The 23808-nt window shown below is 42.4% G+C and overlaps 1 long non-coding RNA gene across 1 annotated transcript; it reads left to right on the forward strand.

Annotated features, from left to right (window-relative positions):
• Nucleotides 1–9: 9 nt before the first annotated feature.
• Nucleotides 10–23334, forward strand: LOC121929627. The gene is made up of 3 exons (XR_006103703.1): nucleotides 10–141; nucleotides 14574–14709; nucleotides 21307–23334. It is a non-coding gene; the product is annotated as an uncharacterized LOC121929627 (long non-coding RNA).
• Nucleotides 23335–23808: the final 474 nt, after the last annotated feature.

Below are 23808 nucleotides of genomic sequence, written 5' to 3' on the forward strand. Positions count from 1 at the left end.
GAGGCGGGCGCAGCCCCAGCCAGTCGCCTGCAAAGGTGTGCGAGGCTTCGGCCAATGGGGAGAGGCTTCCACGCGTGATCAGCGCCTGCCCGGAAGCGTGGAGCGGGAGCCATGGCGGCGTGTTCCCAGGGCAGCCCTTGGGTAAGTCCCTCTCTCTCTCTTTCAGGCTGAGTCAGTGTCACGTCTCTTCCTCCTCCTCCTCCTCCTCAGGGAGAGGCAAAGGAGGAGGAGGAGGAGGAGGAGGAGGGTGGTTTGCAGTAGGGAAAAGGACAGCTAGGCTGCAGAAACAACCCAGTGTCCAGACCTGCCCCCTTCATTTGGCTCAGTGCTGGGACCTGTTTCCCTCTGGGGCAAGCAATCTCCAGCGATTCCCCTATGGGCAAGTGTTCTCCATGGTTCTCTATGGGCAAGTACTGTCCTTTGTTTTAGTACCTACCCTCAATACGAAGTGTAGTTTTGTGAGACGATGATTCTTCTCTGTCAAAGAGCTCACACAACAAACCACAGTTCCCAGGATTCCCTAGCACTGAGCCAGGGCAATTAAAGCAGTCCCAGACTGGATTATTTCTGCAGTGTGTTTAGGGACCCTTTCCCCTTCCCTCTTGCAGGGATTCCCAAACTATAAGTCTTGTAAGTGATGTGGGACTTCAACTCCCAGAAGCCCCAGCCGGCTTGGTCAGCAGAGAGGAATTCTGGGAGCTGAAGTGGAATACATATGGAGGAGCAATCTGTAATGGTTCCCAAAGTTTGCCCCTCAGGTTGTTTTGGACTTCCTTTCCCAGAATTCCTGGCTCATGGCCAAGCTGGCTAGGGCTTCTGGGAGCTGAAGTCCAAAACACCTGGAGGACCAAAGTTTGGAGAATTGCACTTGTAGAGATATCATATATGGATAATCCAATAACATAAAAAACCCCAACATAAACCTTTTTTGGCCAACCCAAAATGTACATATACATGTTAGAAGCTTTCGAAGCTCCACTGGCTTCTTATTAGAAGAGTAAAAACACACCACTGGCTTCTTATTCTTATCATCCAATAACATCCAAAATCCACCAAACATTGATACCTTTATGGGGGACAACCAAAATTCACAATATACTTGTTGCAAGCTTTCAAAGCTCCACTGGCTTTTTCATCAAGCAAGGTGTTAAAAACCATTACCCCCCACCCCAAAATGAAGACATTAGTCATAGGCCTGCATTTTGCTGTTTTTGTTCTTAGTTCTGATGGCATGGAGGGGTATTTCTTGCAGACTGGCATCTCCTCCTCCTGGCCATGTGGCAACTGGGAGATTCTCAAAGTCCAGGAAACTCAACATCCATTTGCAACACAAAAAGATACTTCCTTTGCAATCCAGTATGTCTTCACCCTTTTGAGGCCACAAGGCCCTTTCTACAGTTATTGTTGTTGTGGGCCTTCAAGTCCTTTCTGTCTTATGGCCACCCTAAAGCAAACCTATCATGGGGTTTTCTTGACAAGATTTCTTCAAAGGAGGTTTGCCATGGCCTTCCCCTGAGGCTGAGAGCATATACCTTGCCCAAGGTCAATCCAGTGGGTTTTGTGCTTAAGCTGGGGAACAGACCATGATCTCCAGAGCTGTAGTCCAAGAGTCATACCACTAAGCCACACTGGCTCTCATATATGTATAGTATACAAGTGCTGTGAAAGAGCTAGACTAAGGTTGCATCCACACTGCAGGAATAAACCAGTTTGACAGCACTGGCACAGGGCTGTGGAATTCTGGGAACTGTAGTTAATTGTGACACCAGAGCTCTCTGATAGAGAAAGCGAAGGCGCGTTACAGACCGCCAAAAAGCGGCGGCCTGCACCCACCCCTTTCCCCGCCAGATCGGGGTCTCAGTGGTCAGAGCGGCAGCCGCTGAGGCCCCAATCCGCCGCTTTCCAGGCCGCAGGGAAGCGGCAAAAGGCCCCTTCCCTGAGGCGTGGAAAGGGGTGTCCTTGGGGCTTCAAGCCCCAGGACACCCCGCGGCGGCAGGGAGGAGGAGAAAGGGGCAGCTTGGCCCCTTTCTTCCTTGCGGGTTGTCATGAGTCGAAGTTGACTCGAGCAGTTAACAACAACAACAACAATATACAACTACGCCCATCTTTCTCAGAGGAAATACTATACTTTGTCCCTAGGAAAATAACAACAAAGACTTGTGGCACCTTAACTCATTATAAATTTAAGATAGCATAAGATTTCATACTCTGCAATTAATGTCATAGGCCTGTTACAGACTGCCAAAATAAAGCTGCTTCGGGTCTCTTTGGAGGTATGCTGTTTAAATGATGCATGCATCCTAAGAATCTGGAAGCTGCACCAAAGCTGCACTCCAGTGCTTAGGAATGGAGTGTGGCTTTGGCGCGACCTCCGGACTCTTAGGACCCATGTGCATCATTTAAATAGCATACCTCCAAAGAGACCCGAAGCAGCTTTATTTTGGCAGTCTGTAACAGGCCATAGTCATCCAGATACCACAAGCCACTATTTTCGTTTTGTGATAAGCTCACATTACTATGTCTCTGCTGTCTTGTTAGGTGTGGCAATATTCAATGCTCCTTATTTACTTAAGGAATGTGGCACCAGGATTTTGGAATTTGTAGATATTAGAAGAACGACAGGAACTGAGTTCTAAACCAGCTGCTTCCTGTGGTAGAAGCACTAGCTCTGGTGTAAGAATGCCAACCTTAGGGCGGAGGCTACAGGAAAAGGCCCATTTCAGCTGACCTGGGATGGTCACACTGCCAAGACTGACTGACCTCAAGATGATAGCATCTATAACAAGGAATGCTGTAATGCTTTTAATAGCACATTGGTCTTCTGCTGTGTTTTGTGGATAGAGTTGTGGATTGTTAAATTTGAGATATTGAAATATGGTGGCTGCCTTTCTGTTTCACATGCGTGCACATGTGCCTTCAAGTCACTTGTTGATTTATGGCAACTCCATGAATTTCATAGGGTATTCTGAGGGAAGGAGTTCTCAGAGGGTTTTTTGCCACTTCCTTCCCCCGAAATATAGCCTACAGCACCTGGTATTTGTTGGTTGTCTCCCATCCAAGTACTAACCAGAGCTGATGCTGCTTAGCTTATGAGATTAGACAGGGTGTGATGCCTTCAGAGTATTTAGGCAGTATACACTTCCTGTTATATGTGGTACCTAGAATTATGGACTGAATTTCTGGCTTTAATTGTTAGTCTAAGGCGCTATACAGACCGCCCAAAAAGGGTGGTCTGCCCACGCCTTGTTTTGCGAACAAACCGTGTGGCTCCCTCGTGCAGCAAAAAGAACCTGCAAAAAGTGGGTTCTTTCTGCGGTGCCATAAGGACATCGCAGTGCACCAATGGCACACTCGTGGCGTCCTTATGGGGGAGTGACATGCGGACACTAAGCGTCTGTTGCGTCAAAATGGCAGCGCCTGTGTGTATAGGGCACCGTCATTTTGACATCCTCGTCACGTGCTAGGGGTGAGGCCAGTATGGGTGCTGTGCCCTCCGCCAACCCCTAGCACATGATGGGGGCGCCGCAAAGGCCCATCTGGATTGGGCCTAAATTACTTTTCTTGACTCTTAAGGCTTTGTTTCTCTCTGATTTTAACTCTATCTCCTGTTCTCTGCAAAGTCACAAATAATGAATCTGTCTGAGTTAGAGAGTCCTAGCCCAATACTCAAAGCTCAAAAAAAACACTACATGCTGACTATTAAATCTGTCATATCCTCCTCTATTTTCATGCTTCTACCACCCTCAACTAGATGCTTTGTTGTAAGGTGTAGCCTAAGCCCATTGACAGCTGAATAATTAGGTGCACTAACTCTGTAGATGTTATGGTCAGCATGGCTACCCCTGTATTTGTATACACTGATGTTCCTCAAATACAGATGCAATGTAAGATGTGATAATTTTGCACAAGCATTATTCCTCCAGACACAAATTGTACTCCCTGTGTTGCTCTTGTGTTTACCCCCTCTTTGAATGCAATGTAAATGGATGCGCAAGAAGAACTTACACTGAATGTATATGTGGTGTCTCAGAGATGGTATATATAGGTTAACTACATGTTTAAGTAACATGCTTTTAGCCAATAAATGGGCCCATGTGTAACAACTTGAAGGCACATATACACACAAGCAGTGTTACTTTTGAATGTGGGTGAATTTTGTTAGCATCATAGCACAGCGTAAAACATATTAAGTGGCCTTGTACCAATCAGTCCCTCAGCTGGGAGTGTGACTTATCCAAGGCCATCTAGATAAAGTTAGTCCGAATAAGAATCTTAACCTTTATTTCCCACATTTGATTAGCACCTTTCTTTGCAAGGGCTCTTTATTGAAACTGCCATCTGTATAAAAAGCGACCTCTTATAAATTCATGCCTAGTTTTAATGGGAATTTTTTTTGTAGTATTCAAGTGCTTGCAAAATTGATGAGATATTATCACACCATATGATGATACCTAATCATCTAATGACAATAGATTGGAAATGTATAATTATTAAGTGTGAACAGGGATCATTTCTTGGGCTTTTTATATGTTCTTTTTATATGAAGTTTATATGTTGAGAAGACAGGGAATGTGTTCAGCCTTTTAGATGAACATATGCGAATTTTCATGGTCTTTCTGAATCACATGGTTTTTCTGCATAGGGCTTTATTTTGGACAGTTGCTGCTTTCAAGATTCCATTCATGAGAATTGTCTCTGTCTCCTGAAGATTCTACTAGAAAGTAGGAAATTAGAAGTGGCATTTATGAATTTAACATGCATGTTTTTTAAGCATGTGGATAGTGTTTCCTTGTGGTGTGAGGAGGTGACTATAGAAGGTGGGGAACAGTAGTTGAATCCAATCATCTCCTGTTGTCATTGGGAGATTCCTTATGTATATAAATGGCAGCTACAAAGAATTATTTCTCTCTCAGACTACGGCAGAATAATTATCATTCCCCCCCTTTCCCAATCATCGCTGTTTTCATTTTTAAAATGTGCACATTAAATCTAGAGGCACATTACATCACAGATAATTTGGCCCTCAACTGTATTGTTGCTACAGGATGAACTAGAAGGCTTCTTTTCCCTTGCCCGTGTGCTCTGCAGTATCAGAATTAGCAGCACACTAGAGGGGAGGAAGCAGTATGTGTCTGCATGCAGAACATCTTTCTCTGCCATGTGGATTTTCTAGTTTGCATGGATACTGGAAGAGAAAGGTTCAGTAAAAATTAAATAGGATCCAGAAACAGAAATTTCATTTTAAATCCTTTTCTGTACAGATGTTTGAAACCAGAACAAAAAACATCACATGTGCAATGCCAGTTGAGACCACAGTTACCAAACAGAACAAAACAACAACCCCCCTCCCAATGAAACCCAACCTCCACCTGCTAGTCTTCTCTTCTAAATAGTTTAGGCATGTTGAAAGTGGGTTTTTTTGTGCATTCTCTCTTTCCCTCCTTAGATAGATTTTCATGCATGCAAATTCTGCTGTCTCCCCTCTTGCAAACATCCCATTTTGCTCCTACTGAATCACGAAGCAATAACTTTGCAAACTGGAAAACAAACCATGTGATTCAGATTTCTCCAGGTTTTGGGAAGTATTCACTAACACATTCAAAGATTTTTCTCCTGAACTGTTGTTTCTCCATCTTCCTCTTTCCTCAACTTTCTTTGGAAAGATGGTGAGATAAAGAATTCTTCTTTACCTTTTGCTAGGTTAGGATATAGCTTCTACATATATGTAGATAAAGCCATTAGTAAACTTTTGTTTAAACAGCAAGCTACTTGTGTTTGTTATTTTTGAGTCAGTCTCAGCTTTTAGAGAAGCATAGTTAGACAAGGACACATTTTCTGCTATTCCGTTACTACTCCACTAATTTAAATCTAGAGCCTAACAGGCTTGGCTTTGATATTTTTGATATTTAAATATTTTTGTTTCCTTAACAAAGGCTAAAGCCTTAGGAAACTTGAATTGCCCTACAAGACATACCATCCAACTTTGTGGCCAATCCATGCACTTATTTCAAATGGTGTCCACTCTTACTGGGTCCATCTTGCCCATTTCCCCTCCACCATGACTTTCAATGCTCACCTCTTCCTTTACCATGCCTAAGGTATCTACTTAGTCTCCAAGAAAGAGGAAATGCTTGCATGATTAAAAAAAGAGAACATAAAATGTGCATATGTTAATTTAAATGCATGCCAGCAAATTTAAGAAGCATTACAACAGTCTTATTATAGTGGGGAAGACTGTGACTAGATGACTTCTGGCTATGCCAATTGGTGATAGACAACTTTAAACCCTTGCTCTTCCTTCTTGTAGTTATCTTTAAACAAGACTTGGATGAAATAACATTTTAGACAGGGAACTGTATTCAGTAAAGTAGGACACATGGGCACCATGACTGCCAAATCTCAGCATTCTTCTAATGTACTTTTTTCTGCCCTTACAATATTATTCCTAGCCTGTCTCTTCTTTTCCCCCATCTTGACCCTTCCTCTCTTCAGTCTCTCTGTTTTTCCATTTTGCAGTTTAAAAACCTTGAATTGTACCCCTCTCATGGCATGTGTGTGTGTGTGTGTGTATTTTAGTGACTGATATATCTGTTCACACCCGATGCAGGATAGTTGTGAAGTTTTTGTGCAGTGCCAATGGGCTGCCTGGTGAGAGATGTTATTTGTATCTGTTACCTATTTTGCATGTTGTTGAGGTTTAATGGAGGTTGTTGGAGGTCTTTAAACAGAGGCTTGATGGCCATCTGTCAGGGATGCTTCCTGCATGGTCTCTTCCAGCTCTATGATTCTATAATAATTTGAGGAAGAATCTGTCTGATTTTTTAGCCAGCAGCTTATAGCAAAGTGTCACTTGCTTTTTATCAAATCAGCTGCATTTTCTTATAGCATTTCTTCCTATGTCAGTGCTGCTGTGAGTCAGACAAGTGCAGCTGACCACATTTATTCTACCACTGACTTTTGTCTGCAATTTCTCTAGATTCTTCTCTGAGCAGCATTTGAAAACTAGGCTGACCACAGCAGTCCTATTAAAATAATGAAGATGTGATAAACATGTGGTTGTTGCTTGTTGTGCCACACAAGAAAATCATTCTCAAAACTGTGTGTGTCAGAAAGATTTCATAATTTGAATCTTAACACAGATTAATAGTTGAAATCTGATGCCGTCTGTTTCCCTTGTTAGGCAAATACATTTAGTTCATGGACAAATGTGAACTCAGCGTGCTTTGCCAAAATCATCACATGCCCAGAAATAGGGACTGTTGTGAAAAAGAGAAAATAAATGGAAATATTTACACAGCGTTATGTGGGTGAAAGGCCAAGAGTTCTGTTTACATCCTCTTTGATTCCTATCCAGTGTAACAGTATTATATTTCCTCAGCAGTTCCCTACCTCGTTTTCTAAATGAAAGTGACAGTAGTGGTGCCTTTGTTATGAGGAATTAAGGCTGATTTTCTAAAATGGCAGGAAGTTAATCTATGATTGATCCGTACCTGAACCAAGGGACATGACACCTGAGCAGGATTCTCTTCACTGGAATGTATGGAGGTTATTTTAAAGCAGTGTCAGTTCCTAATCTTTGTTGCCAGCTACTTTGTCTGACCCTGTTCAGCAGAGGATAATCAGTGGCAATTCTTGTATTAGGCTAGTAAATTGGTGTTTAAAGTTAAGGGATTTCTTGGTAGTTTGGGGGCACACTGCTCTGAAAGAAATGTAAAAGGTAGTTTATGTGTAACATTAAGATTCTTTGTATCCACATCCAAATTATGGATGACAAACTCTCCTTTTAGGAATGAGGGAGATCAATTGCTAGCATAATCTTCACAGATTAGCAGAGGTTTTGATACCTTGCTAACATCATTTTCAGTGATACCAAGTAAGATTTAAATTGTATGTGGTTGTCATAGGAAGTCTACTGTTTTTGGTAGGAGCTGAAACATTTAAGGGAGCATTATCTTTCCTTTCCCCATGCACCATAAACTCTTGCTCTGCCAGTTTTCTCTGGTACATTACTTGGTGGTGATCAAAGCACAAAAAAATAAAAATAGGATAAGAAGGAATCTACATATCTAGTCCAATTCTTAGCACTAAGCATGGACCCCCCCCAGTCATTTCCCATGTTCAAGAAAAAATGCTCCATGTCAGAAGTACTTGCAGATGGTTTGGTCAACTGGGCCAAAACATACTTCATGGAAAAGCATACTAGCTTGGTAAAAGATACTCAAAGAATTTACATTTTGAGGGGTAGGCAAGTAACTACTTAACCTTTATAAAGTTATCACAATAGATGGTGATAAAAATTTAAGTCTTAGAGTTCCCCACCTGATGATCCCAGCAAGCAGTGTCACCATCTAAATCAGCAAGGTAGAGCAATATACATAAACTGAAACATACACTACACATACACACACACATAGGGTTGCCATTTCACGGTGGTGGGTGGGACTTTCCCGCCCCCTGGGGGGCGTGCCCGGTCCCACCCCCGCCCCCATTCTCGGGTGGCTGCCCAACTCTGGGCTCCCAGGGCTGCTGCCTGCCTTCTATAGAGTGCTGCCTATGCAGCTTGTCTGGAGCAGCAGCAGCAGGAGGACTGAAACCAGCAGGGGCGGGGTCTGCTGCACTGCCCTGCCTCTATTGGCCAGCCCTCTGCTTCCTTATTTGGGCAACATCCAAGCAGGGAGGAATTTGCATTCAGGCAAGCTGCTTCCCCCGTTTTCTCTTTCCCCTCCTTCTCTTCTTTTTGTTATTCCATTTTTTTCTCCTCCTCCTCTTCCCCTCATCTTCCTCCTCTCCTTTTTCTTCCTTTCTTCCCCCTCCTCATCTTCTTTTTCTCTTTCTTCCTCTCTCTAAGCCCCCCCTCCTCTTCTTCTCAGGGGTCCAGGGCTTCTCAAGGCTTTGCCCCCATTAGAAAAGAAAAAAGGCTTTGGATCTGTCCCATAAATCCCTCCTAAGTTGAGACATACCTGGGAAAAAGAGGGGGTGAGGGGTTTGGGAGGGTTGGAGGGGGCAAGGAAAAGGAGGAAGGGGGGAATTCCTAAGAAGGCTTGGGAGTGAGAAATGTAGTTTGCAGTGGCACAAGGGACTGCCTGTGATCTTGCAAATGCTATGCCTGCTTGGAAGTGGGAAATGTAGTTTTCAGTGGCACAAGGGACTGCCTGTGATCTTGCAAATGCTATGCCTGCTTGGGAGTGGGAAATGTTCTTGTAGAATTGCGGGGGGGGGAGTGTTTGGCCAGAAAGAGAAGTACATTTCAGCCTTCTATCTAGGAATAATGCCAAAATGTCTTCCATTTTGAGCATGCCTAAGAAACATGCATTTATATTAACATTTTTAAAAAATTATCATTTTTTTCATGTGTCCTCCATTTTAAAAAAGTGTCCTACATTTGAAAATGTGGCCCTACATTTGTCCTACATTTGTCCCGGTTTGGAGGTCCTGCCTTATGGCAACCCTACACACACAGTCTAACAAAATGTTCCTTTCCAGGAGATAGGTGGTGTATAAATGAAATAAATAAATTAAATTAAATAGCATGAAAAAATTCCAGCGCGTTGTTTAGATGGCATGGGCCTTGTATACTCAGTCTTCAGAAGCCTGTTGAAAGGCCTTCATCTCTGCAGAACAAGAATAGGGAGAGTGCCAGTCTAAAGTCTCTAGGAGAAGAGTTCCAGAGCCTTGGGGCAGCCACTGAGAAGGCCTTTTCCTGCATTCCCCCCAGATGTACCTGTGAAGGTAGTGGGACAGAGAGAAGGCCTCCCCAGCAGATCTCAAAATGTGAGTAGCTTTGTTAAGGAGAATATGGTCCTTCAGATAACCTGGACCTCTATAGATCAAAATCAGCACTTTGAATTGCACCTGGAAATAATTGGCAACCAGTGAAGGTGTTGCAACATGGGAATGTTGTCTTTTCTGTAGCCACCCCTAGTTAGCAGGCTGGCTGCATTTGTTTCGGCCAGGTGAAGTTTCCAAATACTCTTCAAAGGTAGAATATAGTAATCCAACTAGAATGTAACTACATTATGTGTCATCAGATCTCACTTTTCTAGGAATGGGCACAGCTGGCACACAAGCTTTCACTATCCAAATGCACTCCTGACCACTAAAAGGTGATATGATAGCCCTGTTTAAGTATTTGAAGGGGTGTCATATTGAGGATGGTTGCAAGCTTGTTTTCTGCTGCTCCAGAGAATAGGACCCGGAACAATGGATACAAGCTACAGGAAAAGAGATTCTACCTAAACATTAGGAGGAACTTCCTAACAGTGAGAAACTCTCCAGGAGCCATCAAAAATCCACCCAGATCCATAAGTCTCTTAGAGTGGACTATCTTAATAGGTCCTCCACCTCTGCAGAGGAACTGAGTTCTAAAGCCCACCAAGTAGTAAGGAGACTTGATGGCACAGTGATTAAATGCTGGTACTGCAGCCAAAGTGTTATAGGTTCGATCCTAGAGGAGGGTTCCAAGGTCCACTCAACCTTCCATCCTTTTGTAGGTCAGTAAAATGAGTACCCAGCTTGTTGGGGGCAATTGGCTTACACAGTGTAAACCACTTAAGGAGTGTTCATTCACTGATAAGCGGTATAGAAAGGCACTTGCTATCGCTATTGCTACCTGTTCAAGACAATAAATAGTTCCTCCACCTCCAAATTACCATCACCCTATCCAGTTCAGAAAATAAGGTCCAGAGTGTGTCCAGCAGCATGAGTTGTCCAGATACCACTTGGGACAGGCCCTTGGTTGTCATGGCAGACTTGAAGTCCTGAGCCACTTCCAGCAGGGCAGTCTCAGCATAGATGTTGAAATTTCCAAGCACTATAAGCTGAGGAAACACCAACACCAACCCTAAGACCACCCTGGCTAGCTCAAGAAGGGAGACTGTTAAGCAGCATGGTGGGTGGTAAACCAACAGGATCCAGCCACCCAGCTTCAGATGTGCACACTGGAACCCAAAACCTGACCAGGTGGGTGGAATCTTGCCAGACCGCTGTAACTCCACTTTTCTGCCTCCTAGGTCTTGCCTGCTGCTGCACAGATGACCCAGGTGGATAAAGTTGAGAAAGATTGCCCATCCCAACTCCAGCCTCATCCAACTAGGTCTCTGTGATACATGCCAGGTCACCATACTCTTCCAGGACCAGGTCCTGACTGACAGCAGTTTTACTGTTCATTGACCTAGCATTCACCAGCAACATTTTCAACCCAGGTGGACAGTTTCCAAGGATATCCAGGTTGTTTTGGAAGAGGGTCATAAAATATACTATTATTATTATTAAATATCTTGGAGGTGGAAGTGACCATGTTCTCCTGGAGTTTGTTATACAATGGAAAGGAGACGCCAGGCACAGTCAGACACACATTCTACACTTTAGGAGAGCTGATTACAGTAAACTTAGAGAAATACTGGGGGCGATCCCATCGTCAGGAATACTAAAAGAGAAGGGAGTTCAAGATGGATGGGAGTTTCTCAAAAGAGAGATACTGAAGGCACAATTTTAAACCGTTCCAGTGAGGAAGAAAAATGTGCGGTGTCTCAAGAAACCAGGATGGATGACTAAGGAACTTTCAACGGAGCTAAGTTTTAAATGGAACATATATAAGAAATGGACAAATGGGGAAATAACCAAAGGGGAATTCAAATAGCTAGCCTGTGTAGAGGTAAAGTCAGAAAAGCTAAAGTGCAGAATGAACTCAGGCTTGCTAGAGAGGTTAAGAACAATAAAAAAGGACTTTTTTGGATATGTCCACAGCAAAAGGAAGAAGAAGGAAATGGTAGGGCCACTGCATGGAGAAGATGGCAAAATGCTAACAGGGGACAGAGAAAATCAGAATTACTCAACACCTTCTTTGTCTCAGTCTTCTCAGAAAAGGCAAAGGGTGCTCAACCTGAGGACAATGGAGCAGAGGACAGAACAGGGGGGATTTCAGCACAGACTAAGCAAAGAGATAGTACAGGAATATCTTGTTAATCTAAATAAATGTAAGTCTCCAGGACCAGATGAACTACATCCAAGAGTATTAAACGAACTGGCAAATGTAATTTGGCAATAATCTTTAAGAACTGCTGGCGAACAGAAGTCCCAGCAGACTGGAGGAGGGCAAATGTTGTCCCCCATATTCAAAAAGGGAAAAAAAGAGGATCCCAACCATTATCGACCAGTTAGTCTGACATCAATACCAGGAAAGATTCTAGAGCAGATCATTAAACAGAGTCTGTGAACATCTAGAAGGCAATGCCATAATCACAAAAAGACAACATGGGTTTCAGAGAAACAAAGTCATGCCAGACAAATCTTACCGCTTTCTTTGATAAAATTACCAGCTTGATAGATGAAGGGAATGCTGTGGATTTAATATATCTTGATTTCAGTAAGGCCTTTGACAAGGTTTCCCATGACATTCTTGCAAACAAGCTTGTAAAATGTGGGCTAGACAAAGTAACTGTTACTTGGGCACTTTACAGAGCGCCCAAAAAGGGCGCTCTGCCAGCACCCGTGATTGCTGTGCAAAGGAGCTGCAGCAGACAAACCACGTGGCTCCTTTGTGCAGCAAAAAGAAGCTGCAAAAAGCGGCTTCTTTGTGCGGCGCGAAATGGCATTGTGATGTGCGGATGCTAGGCGTCCACGACGTCAAAATGGTGGTGCCCATGTGTATAGGCCACCGCCATTTTGTACGTACTAGGTAGGTACTAGAGTTAGGGCGTCCGGAAAGGATGCCCTTTTGTAACCCTAGTACGTAATTTACGCGCGTGCAGAACGTGCCCTGGATTTGTAATTGGTTGACTGGCTGAACCCAAAAGGTGCTCAACAATGGCTCCTTTTTGTACTGGAGAGAAGTGACCAGTGAGGTCCCACAGGGCGCTGTCATGGGTCCAGTGCTATTCAACATCTTTATCCAATGACTTGGATGACAGAATTGAGAGCATCCTTATTAAATTTGCAGATGATACCAAATTAGGAGGACTAGCTAATACTCCAGAGGACAGGATCAACATTCAGAATGACCTGAATAGACTAGAAAGCTGGGCCAAAGCTAACAAAATGAAATTCAACATGGAGATATGTAAGGTACTGCACTTAGGGCGGAAAAATGAAATGCACAGATATAGGATGGGTGACACCTGGCTGAACGAGACTACATGTGAAAGGGAGTCCAAATAGACCACAAATTGAACATGAGTCAGCAGTGAGATGCGGCAGCTGACAAGGCCAATGCAATTTTAGGCTGCATCAATAAAAGTATAGTGTTTAGATCAAGAGAAGTAATAGTACCACTCTATTCTGCTTTGATCAAGCCCCACCTAGAATACTGTGTCCAGTTCTGGGCACCACAATTAAAAAAGAACATTGAGAAACTGGAGCGTATCCAAAGGAGGGCGACTAAAATAGTGAAGAGTGTGGAAACCATGCCCTGTGAGGAATGACTTAGGGAGCTGAGTATGTTTAGCCTGGAGAAGAGAAGGTTAAGAGGTGATATGATAGCCCTATTTAAATATTTGAAGGGATGTCATGTTGAGGAGGAAGCAAGCTTGTTTTCTGCTGCTCCAGAGAATAGGACCCGGAACAATGGATGCAAGCTACAAGAAAAGAGATTCCACCTCAACATTAGGAAGAACTTCCTGACAGGACTGTTTGACAGTGGAACAAACTCCCTCGGAGAGTGGAGGAGTCTCCTTCCTTGGAGGTCTTTAAACAGAGTCTGGATGTCCATCTGTCGGGGATGCTTTGATGGAGGGTTCCTGTATGGCAGGGGGTTGAACTGGATGACCCTTGTGGTGTCTTCCAACTCTATGATTCTATGATATGGGTGTGACTAACTATGTGATGTGGGGGGGGGGACTGATTGAATTACTGTTGTCTGAGGTTAAGAAATAATAGTGTAGCAACCCATTTAAAAAGATGGACATTATGAAAGTTTGTATTATGTACACACTATATTGATATATATTGATGTAATGCAATAATGCTGTAATATGGTTGATGTTATAATCAGGTTAAATATTAAATATAATTTTTTAAAAATGATATAATGTTACAGTTCTTCAGCAAAAATTGATAGAAACAGCATGAGGAAAAAAAAAGACTTTCCAAAGGGAAATAGTTTTTAAAAACAAGAAAGAATTCCTAAAGTGGCAGAGCAGGAATGAGAAAGAGTATATTTTTATGTGGTATTATAATCAAAACAATCCAATAGGCCACCTAAAAGTTATAACAAATGTACATGTTATAGGCAAAAAATAAAAATTAAGTATCAGATTAAACTCCTTCTCTTCCTCAAATTTTTCTGTTCTGGGGGGAAAGAGAAAGGTGAGGAGAATGTTCAACTTCTGTCTGAAGGAGGAGGGAGAGAGTTGGGATGCTTACTGGATTGTGGCCTGGGGGGCATCCAGAGCCGCCACTGCTTCTTCTTTCCCCATCTGTCCTGTCACTGCCCCAGTTATCAGGAAGAGATGTTGCTGCCGCCTCAACACATTCTTTCACACATCCTTGGTACCTCTCTTGGTGTGTGAGTGACTTTCTGTCACACACTAATTCTCACACACACCTAGTAATGCTCTTTTTCCGATTCTCTTCCTCAGACCTCACATCGTAAATTGACCACTCTACTGGATGCTCCTTTGGACTGATGTCTTGGCTTACTTGCTGTACCCTTCTGGCTTGGACTACTTGACCCTGAGAACTGTAACTGGCTGGAAAGCATCTGTACATGTCTAGGTCTGTTACTGCCACGTCTCTAATGGACTTTGCTTAGTACTTTGCCTCTGGCTGGCCTCCAAGACAGGACAGTATTCCTGCATAGTAGGGGGTTGTACTAGATGGCCTACTACTATTACTACTGCTGCTGCTACTATTACTACTACTATTAGTACTAAAAAATGCTGGCTTAGTGTGCTGTGCTAAAGTGTCCTAGCTTTGATGGTCAGATAACACTTTTAGGTTACTTATACACCAAGTTGCATTTTCCTCTCTCTCTACATCCCAAGTGATGTGATGTATGAATGCTTTGTTTTCGTAAGCAAAAGCCATTAAGAACTGACCTTTATTGCCAACATAAAACCTTGGAATCAGTTGAGGAACAATTTGCACTACCCTGACATGGTATGATTGCTTGTTAGCCTTCTAGTGTGTTCTACTAGCATGTTCAAGGCAAATCAGAACTGAATTATGTTAGCTTTTAATCTTTTTGGCCTACCTCCCCCCATTGCTTCCTCTGATCATCATGTCCATACATCATTCCCCACTTCCTTGCTTGTTGTACCCTCCCCATTGTATGATGTCTTTTAATCAGGGTAAAAGTCAGGGTCCATTCCATTAACATTTTATGAGATTAATTTAGATAGTTTGAAAATGAAAAGAGGGCAACACAACAATACTTTGTCTTGCTACTTAAAGCTGCTACTATCTAACTTGGGAGGTGTTTCTGTCTGTGTATTTATTTTTGTTTGGAGTAATAGAGATTGGGTGGTTTGGAAGAAGTATTGCAAGGAATTTAAATATTACATCAAAAACAGTACCAGCTTCATGGCAAAGTAATCACCCAAAAAGCAAAAAAACAAAAAACAAAAACAAAAACAAAACAAACAAACAAACAAAAAAACCCAAAAAACCGGTTGGCCATCGGAGAAAATCCAAAATGAATGTAATATCTTCATTACAGCAACTTGAAGGTCACAAAAAATACAAGTTTTCAGGATCTCCAGATGTCCTTATCAGGAAAGAAGAAAGGACTGGGGAGCGCATAGGAGTGTATCTGTGTGTCTGTGCAGGCAAGGAAAACTGTCATGACATCTGCATAGTCAGAGTCTACCACATGATGTGGTAGCTTCAGGATGCAGTTGGGACTGCCAGGAACAAGAAAGAAATGATTGATTTCCTCATTTTTTAAAAAAAATATATAAAACACAACGGTTATTTAGAACTGTCTCTATCATTGAGTGAAACACACAGGATCCTTGATCAGAGGGAAATAGAAGTCTTTATATAAATAAAACTGGATATAATAATAATGACAATAATAATTTGTTTTATTTATATACCACTATTCCAAAGATCATAGTGGTGAACAGCAAGTAAGCTAATTTGCCCCCAACAGTCTGGGTACTCATTTTAGCGACCTCGGAAGGATGCAAGCCTGAGTCGAGCTTGCATCCTTCTGAGGTCTTGCGTTAATTTTAGATATTGTACTAGATTACAAAAAAGAAGCCAGTAAAAAGCTGACTTGGGTAGCCTTGTCTAACTAACAGTGCAAGAAGAACCATAGCAATGTTTTAGATTACTTACCTACTCCTAGCAACTTATGTAAGTACCTCAATGAATACCTACCAGCCTATCAGGACTCACTTTCTGTACTTGTTTGGTATGTGTAATATACATTTTCTCACTGTGTTAGTTTACTGTTGTTGTGTGCCTTCAAGTTATTATGTGTCTTCCAAGTCAAACCTATGGTGACCCTAAGGCAAAACTATTAACAAGTTTTTCTTGGTAAGAATTGTTAAGAGTAGGTTTGCCTTTGCCTTCCTCAGAGGTTGAGAGAATGTAATTTGCCCAAGGTCACCCAGTGAGTTTCCATGGCTGAATGGGGATTCAAACCCTGGTTTCCAGAGTTGTAGTTTAACACTCAAACCACTATACTGGCTCTCCTGTGTACTGTATACTCCTACATACTGACACAACATTTGATAGCTAGAAAACTGGCAAAGTGCCATTACTTAGCCTGTGTCCCTGAATGCTCTCGCTCAAATTGCCATCATTATGGATCATGTGAGGCATAAATGGGGCACAGGTGTTTCTGCCTTTAGAACTTAGCACAGCGCCCTTCAATTTGTTGAAATTTTGTTCAACTTAGATATTTTTACTGGAGAAGTGATGCTTGTAAAAGTATTAGAAGACAAACTTTAATATTAATATTTTATTTTTTTAATGAAACAGGATACAGTGAGTTCCTGTGCTCATGCATTTTGCTAAGGGCCTGAACAGACAGGCCAAAATAAAGCTGCTTTGGGTCACTTTGGAGGTATGTTGTTTAAATGCTGCATGCGGCCTAAGAGGCCAGAAGCTGCACCAAAGCCATGCTTTGGCACAACCTCTGGCATCTTAAGATGCATGTGTCATTGAAACAGCATACCTCCAAAGTGAACTGAAGCAGCTTTTTTTTGGCATGTTTGTTTGGGCCCTTAGTAATAATAATAATAAATAATATTTTTTTATTCTATCCTGCTTTTTGTTACCACAATCAAAGCGGCATACAACCTTTAAAAATTATACACCCCAAGTCCCCCCAAAAAAAGATTAAACAATTCTATCCATTAAAAATACAAACGATAAAATCTAAAAAATAAAATAACGGTGGGCAGAATCTTATCGTTCTTGCATATATAGGTGGGTTACAGACTGCCGAAAACGGCGGCCTGCACCGCCCTTTCCCCGCGGATCGGGCCTCAGTGGTGAGAGCGGCACCGCTGAGGCCCCGATCCGCCCACTTTCCAGGCTGCGGGGAAGCGGCAAAAGGCCCTCCCCGCAGCCTGGAAAGGGTGGTCCTTGGGGCTTCAAGCCCCAAGGACACCCCGCGGTGGCGGGGAGAGGAGAAAGGGGCCGCTCCCTTTCGCCTCTGCTGCGTCGCTGGGCGCAGCCGTCTGAAGGCTGCGCCCAGCGACGCAAACGGCAAAAGGAGCTCCATTTCAGAGCTCCTTTTGCAGCCAGGGCAGGGGTGCACTATGTGCCCTGGCATGGCGTGATGACGTCACGTCCGCCCCGTATAGAGGTCGTGACGTCGTAATGGTGGCGGCCGTGTGGAACGGCCGCCACCATTTTGTGTGCACTCCGCGCATGCTAAGGTTGGGAGCGTCCAGAAAGGATGCCCCTTTCTAATCCTAGCACGCGCGGAGTGCGCACTTTTAGGCCCATTTGTAACGGGCCATAGTTAACTACAGTAATATGTTCTAGGAGTGCTGTAATTCAAATGGGATCTCTACAAGACAGGGCTCTCCCCTTGTCCTTTTTTTTTTTTTTACAAAGTGTGTTTGTTCACTTTGTTCATTGCAAGAAGCAACAAGACGTCCTTTTCTAAAGCAAGCAGAGGCAGAAGCAGTTTATTTTTGCCTGAGCCTATTGGGAAGGGCAAGCCCTTGCCCCCTTCTTTCCCTCCTGCTGAGATTATTGCGCACAGACTACTCTTGCATGTTTAGTTCAGTTTGCGGCAGATGAAATAAGCTGTGGTTGAGGGAAACAGAGTAATTTTAAAAGCAGTTGAGTAAGTGAAATGACACAGGATACACTGGTGGCATCTCTGCCAAACTGGGACAGTTGGATCATATGCCGATTGTTGCCTACCACTTTTATATAGTGTTAGGCCACTATTACAATGATTTATAAATAGGAAATTCAAGATGAAAGATCACTTAACAATGCCCACCTAGCGTGATCCACACAGAAGTCACATATACTACAGAAAAACACTCTTAAGAATATTCCAAACAAAATGCAAAGCAAGAAGTCATCTGAAGTACAGTGGGCCTTTGTTATTCATTAGGGTTTGGTCCCAGGATCACTGTGGATAACAAAATTCATGGATACTCAAGTCCCATTCAATCAAATGGCATACACAAAATGGTGTCTCTTATATAAAATGGAAAATCAAGGTTTGCTATTTGGAATTCATGCTTTTTCTGAATATTTTGAAGCTTGAAGCCGTGGATAAGGAGGGCTGACTGTAGTATATCCACAAGCTACTATTTTATTTTATATAGGGTCACAATAAAGATTGTAAATTACTTGGAAAATTTAAGGTGTTGCACAGTTAGTAAAAGTGGTAATGTGTGACCTTGCTTCATTTTGGCAATAGTACATGAGCCTTGCCTTGTCCTTCTTTTCTGAGTTTGCCTATTGGGCATTTAGCTTCCTATATCTGCAGATAATTTTTGTCTGAGTAATGGGATTGTCCCTTGTAATGTAGCAGAGAAGCTCTTGACTCCATATCCATAGACAATATTTTGCAAAATTCTATATTGGTTGTACCAGTATGTATGTGTGTAATACCAAGCAGCACATTTGTATTGTGCAGGATAGATTTTTTTAAGCCACGGGGGATATAAGGATAATATCACATGTCTTCTCATGTGATAAGCATAAGAGAGGGTTCTCAGAGTGAAGGCAAAACTTGGGTACAGAGCTGCATGTATTTGACCCCACCCCCACTAGAAATTGAAGCAATGTGACAGTATGCCTTCGCTCTGGCAAAGTAAATTCAATTTCCTAAAGGTTACACTGCGTCTTGAACCCAGATTCCATGTATGAGTTACACAGAGACCAGTAGGATATTCACTAAATTCTCCTTAATTTATATCAAGTGCCCTTTGGTTGCATCCGTACTGCAGAAATAATTAGGTTTGACACCACTTAACTGCTGTGGCTCAATGCTATGGAATTCTGGAATTTGTAGTTTGTTGTGGCATCAGGGCTCTCGTGAAAGTAACTGGAGCTAGGCTTTTGCTCAAAGGAAGGAGCAAATTATTGAGGTAGGCAATATTTAATGTCTAAGGAATGTACGGTCAGCCCTCTGTATCCATGGATTCTGCATCCAGGGGTTCAACTAACCATGACTTGAAAGTTTTTGGGGAGGAAAATTCCAAAAAGCAAACCTTATTATTCACCATTTTATATAAGGAATGCCATTTTACTAGTGACTAGTCCATTGTATATAATGGGACATGAACATTGATGGATTTTGGTATCCACAGGGAGGCCTGGAACCAAACCCCAGCAGATACCATGGGGCCAGTGTATATCTTAGTTCACACAGTTTTGTAGCACATAACAATTTCAAAGGCCCCATTCCCACTGGGCATATAAAGTGACGTATTTCGCTGCGAGTCTGGATCAGATCAAGTTTCTGAATCATATTCAAATCAGGTCCAAAGTTCCCATTAGAAAAGGGAGCAAATGGACTCGGATTTTCTTGACCCATGTTCTTGTTCCCATTGACATTTCACCGTTGTATTTTGATGCGGGTTTTTTTGTTCCCCGTTCCTATTGCCTTTATGGAACTGTTTTTTTTAAAGCTGTCAATCAAACGCTTAGGCGATTAGATGTCACAGTGACATCTAATCCCTCCTTCTTCTTCTTATCCTCTCTTCTTCAAACCACCCCAGTATGCAGCAGCCAGCCACCCCTTTTCTGTCTCAAAAAAGGAAACAAGGCTGGATGCAGGAGCCACATTCGGGGTTTTGGGTTTTCTCTCTCTCTCTCTCTCTCTCTTTCCTTTCCGCTCGCAAAAAGTTTTCACCAGCCTCCCTTTCTCCATATCCCTTCTCCTCTTTCCTTTCTTTTCCCCTCCCTCTCCAAAAAAACAAATTTAACTTTCTTCTTCTTTTTTAAAAAAAAGTTTTACACACTCGAATATTTTTATTATTATTATTATTATTATTATTATTTGCAAAGAGAGTTGTCTTGTACCTTTGAGACTAAGAGAAAGAAGTTGGTAGCATCAGCTTTCTTGGGGGGTGAAACAGGCAGGCCAATTGGAGTAGCTTCTGGCTGCTTTGAAGGCATAACGATTAGATGCATGCTGCCAAAGCAGCTGGAAGCAGCTCCGAAGCTGTGCTCCAGTGTTTAGGACCAGATCAAAAAAGAGCCAGGATAAACTGACTCCTGGCAGCGCTGGTCAGCCCCTACATGTACAGCCAGCCTTGGGAGTGGGCCATGCAGACAGCAGGGTTCCAACCCACTTATGGCCAGAGCAGCTGGGCCATTCTTTCATGCCTGTCTGCCCTTAGATTTAAGTCTGCTTCATCGGATGTATGGAGTGAAATGCCTGAGAAGAGACCTTTATAAGCAAGTTGTGTGTGTGAATAGCAATAGCAAAGCTTCTGGGTATGGTGATGAAGTGAAAGGGTCAGTTTTAACAATGGTTGCTGGGGGACAATGGCAGGAAGAAAGATGTTGCCTAAAGCCAAGATAATTATGTGAATAGTGGAGGGAGTTATAGGAATGTAGTGTGATGCTTTGTGGGAACCAGAAAAGAGATGTGATAAACTGGCCATTCGAGCCCTTATGAGGCTGTGGTGCTGACTAGTGTTGTTATATGTGTTGTGTGCCAGGAAACCATTGTCTCTGTTCAGCCTGTTGATGGACTGACGTTTGTGAGTACAGTATATTCCAATTATGCTGTTTCTAATCCTTCTTAGTTTTTGTATTCAAGAATTGCTGTTCTGAGGTCCAAGATGGAAAGACCAGGAATACTGACATGTTCTGCAACTGGTTTTTGTATATTCCCATTGCTAAAACCTGTTTATGTCCATTTATCCTCTGGCACAGAGACTGGCTGGTTTGCCCAATGCAAAGTGCTGAAAAGCATTGTTGACAGAGGATGAGCAAGTGGGAGTACCTCTAAAATTGTGAGTAACGTGATTAGGTCTGTGATGAAATTTCCCAAGGTAGATGTATGGGGAGAGTTAGCAAGATCTTGTGCCCATCTTACCATCTCTTTTTGAGGGTCCTCCTGTAGGTAAGTAATCATTTGAGGTTGGGAGGCTGTCTGTAGTAAAGATCTGCCATGAAAAATCCTTGCAAGAGCAAGATTATTTTCCAGAATAGCTTGTAGTTCATTGATGAGACATCTAAATGGTCTCAACTTGGAGCTGTATGTGACCACTCATGGGGTTATGTCATTTACTTTCTTTAGTCCTGGGTACAAATCTTTGCCATTTTTTAAAAACTGTACCCATAGCCTGAAGAATGCTTGTTACAATTCCATGGGTTTGGCATCTTATGTATCTGAGCAGATGCAATTGTACCAAAGGGCTTGGCTGTAAACTATGTATTTGATGGTGTATTTAGGATGAAACTGGAAGCATGTAAGTATGTGTAGTGGTCAGTGAGTCTGTGATATAATGTGGTGTTTAGATGTCTATTGTGTAATTATACAGTGCTGTCCAGAAAGTGAACCTGTTCTGTTGCTAATTCCAGGCTGAGATTGATGGTAGGGTGGAGGTGGTTGAACTTTTCTGGAATGTCATCAGTGAGTCCTCGGCATCCGAGTCTGTTTATTACAAAAGTGGAATACAAGCATGGCAAGAGACTGGAAAAAGCTTGGAATGGGAAGATGAATGGGAGAGCTCAGCCATATTAACATTGGTTATGTAAGCCCTCTGTTGTTTATATTACAACAGATTATCCTTTCCCCCCCAAGATGCCATCAAATAAATGAGAAGTCTGCAATCGTATAACTATTCCTAATACTTTTTCCTCTTGAACTCAGCTGGATTTACTTCTGAGTAGACAGTTATAGACTTGCACAGTTAATACTGAGGCTTGAAAAACTACTCACCTACCACTTGCTTTCTTCCTTTCAGCAGCTTATTGGGGTTTTTTTAAGGGTATTAGAAATGTTTGGTAATTTACTGCATGTCACCTAGCAAAAGATCTTGATCTATCTGCTGTCAAACTCTGGTTTAGAAGTCTTCTATACCACTATCACGCTTTGGTTCTAAAATTCTTGTACCTTTTGTGTTGTCCTGCCTGCTGCATACAATTTGTTGTTTCATTCGTATTTTTCTTTCTTTTCACAGCATACAGTGGAATTATATGTGAATTTGATTGAGAAGGGATTAAGCACCTTTCCTATCCCACTGTTTTAAACAAATTAGCAATGTGTGATCCACATAAGTAAAAATGACCTTATATCAGTTCTAGATCTCCTAGCTTAACCAATATAGTATGGTATAAAGTTTAATGCAGTATTTCTCAGGCTATGACGCTGGAGAAGAGTCATGATTTTCTGATGTGCCAGGGAATGGTAACACATTTCTGCCTGTTGGCAAGAACTGTTTCTTTCTCTGTGGAAACTCTGTGGACAGGCAGTGGATGCCTCCCAGAATTACATGTCTAAGGACCACCACTTTGAGTAGCACTGGTTTAATGGACTGCACTTTTTGAGTTGAATTAGACTGGTAAAATGTGCCCCCTAGTGGATATTTCTTGGCAGTAATTTTAATAATATGTCAAGTCATGAAATAGGAATGAATAGGAAATTGAAATAAAGATTTCCCCTATCTTGAATCAAACATTGATCAGAATGGTAATTGCAGTCAGGGCAACTATGCAAGAACTAGATAAAATCCTAACGTGTAAAGATGTACAGCTGAACACTAAAGTTAGAATTGTCCAAGCCATTGTATCCCGTTACTACGGATAGCGATGAGAGCTGGCTAGTGAAGAAAGCAAGATAGGAAGAAAATAAATCCATTTGAGATGTGGTGCTGGAGAAAAGTGCTTAGGATACCATGGACAGCTAAAAAGACAGACAAATGGGTCCTAGAAAAGATCAAGCCTGAAACCTCCCTGGAAGCCAAGATAACTAAATACTGTCATACTTTGGCCACATAATGAAAATGTATGGCTCATTAGAAAAGACAATGATGCTAGGGAAGGTAGAGGGCAGTAGAAAGAGAGGAAGACCACATGCCAGATGGATAGACTCAATCAAGGAGACCAGGTAGAGAATAAGAGGATTAGAGATGTCTCATTCACAGGTTCACCGTGAGTCAAGATCAACTTGAAAGCAGCTGACAACAACAGCGAAGTCATGAAAAGTTGTGCAGGCTTTACACACAATATTTAATGTGAGTTTTGTTATACCCAATCAGGGCATCAGTCCACTCATCTACACTGAGTGGCAGCAGCTCTCCAGAATTTCAGAAAGTGTCTTTCCCATATATATTGGAGATGGCAATTGAATCTGGAACCTTTGGGCTCAAAGCATGTCTTCTGCCACTGTGCAAGAGCCTCTTCTCTCAGCATTTGGTACTTGATGATACC

The sequence above is a fragment of the Sceloporus undulatus genome, chromosome 4 (assembly GCF_019175285.1).
Source record: "Sceloporus undulatus isolate JIND9_A2432 ecotype Alabama chromosome 4, SceUnd_v1.1, whole genome shotgun sequence".
NCBI lineage: Eukaryota > Metazoa > Chordata > Lepidosauria > Squamata > Phrynosomatidae > Sceloporus > Sceloporus undulatus.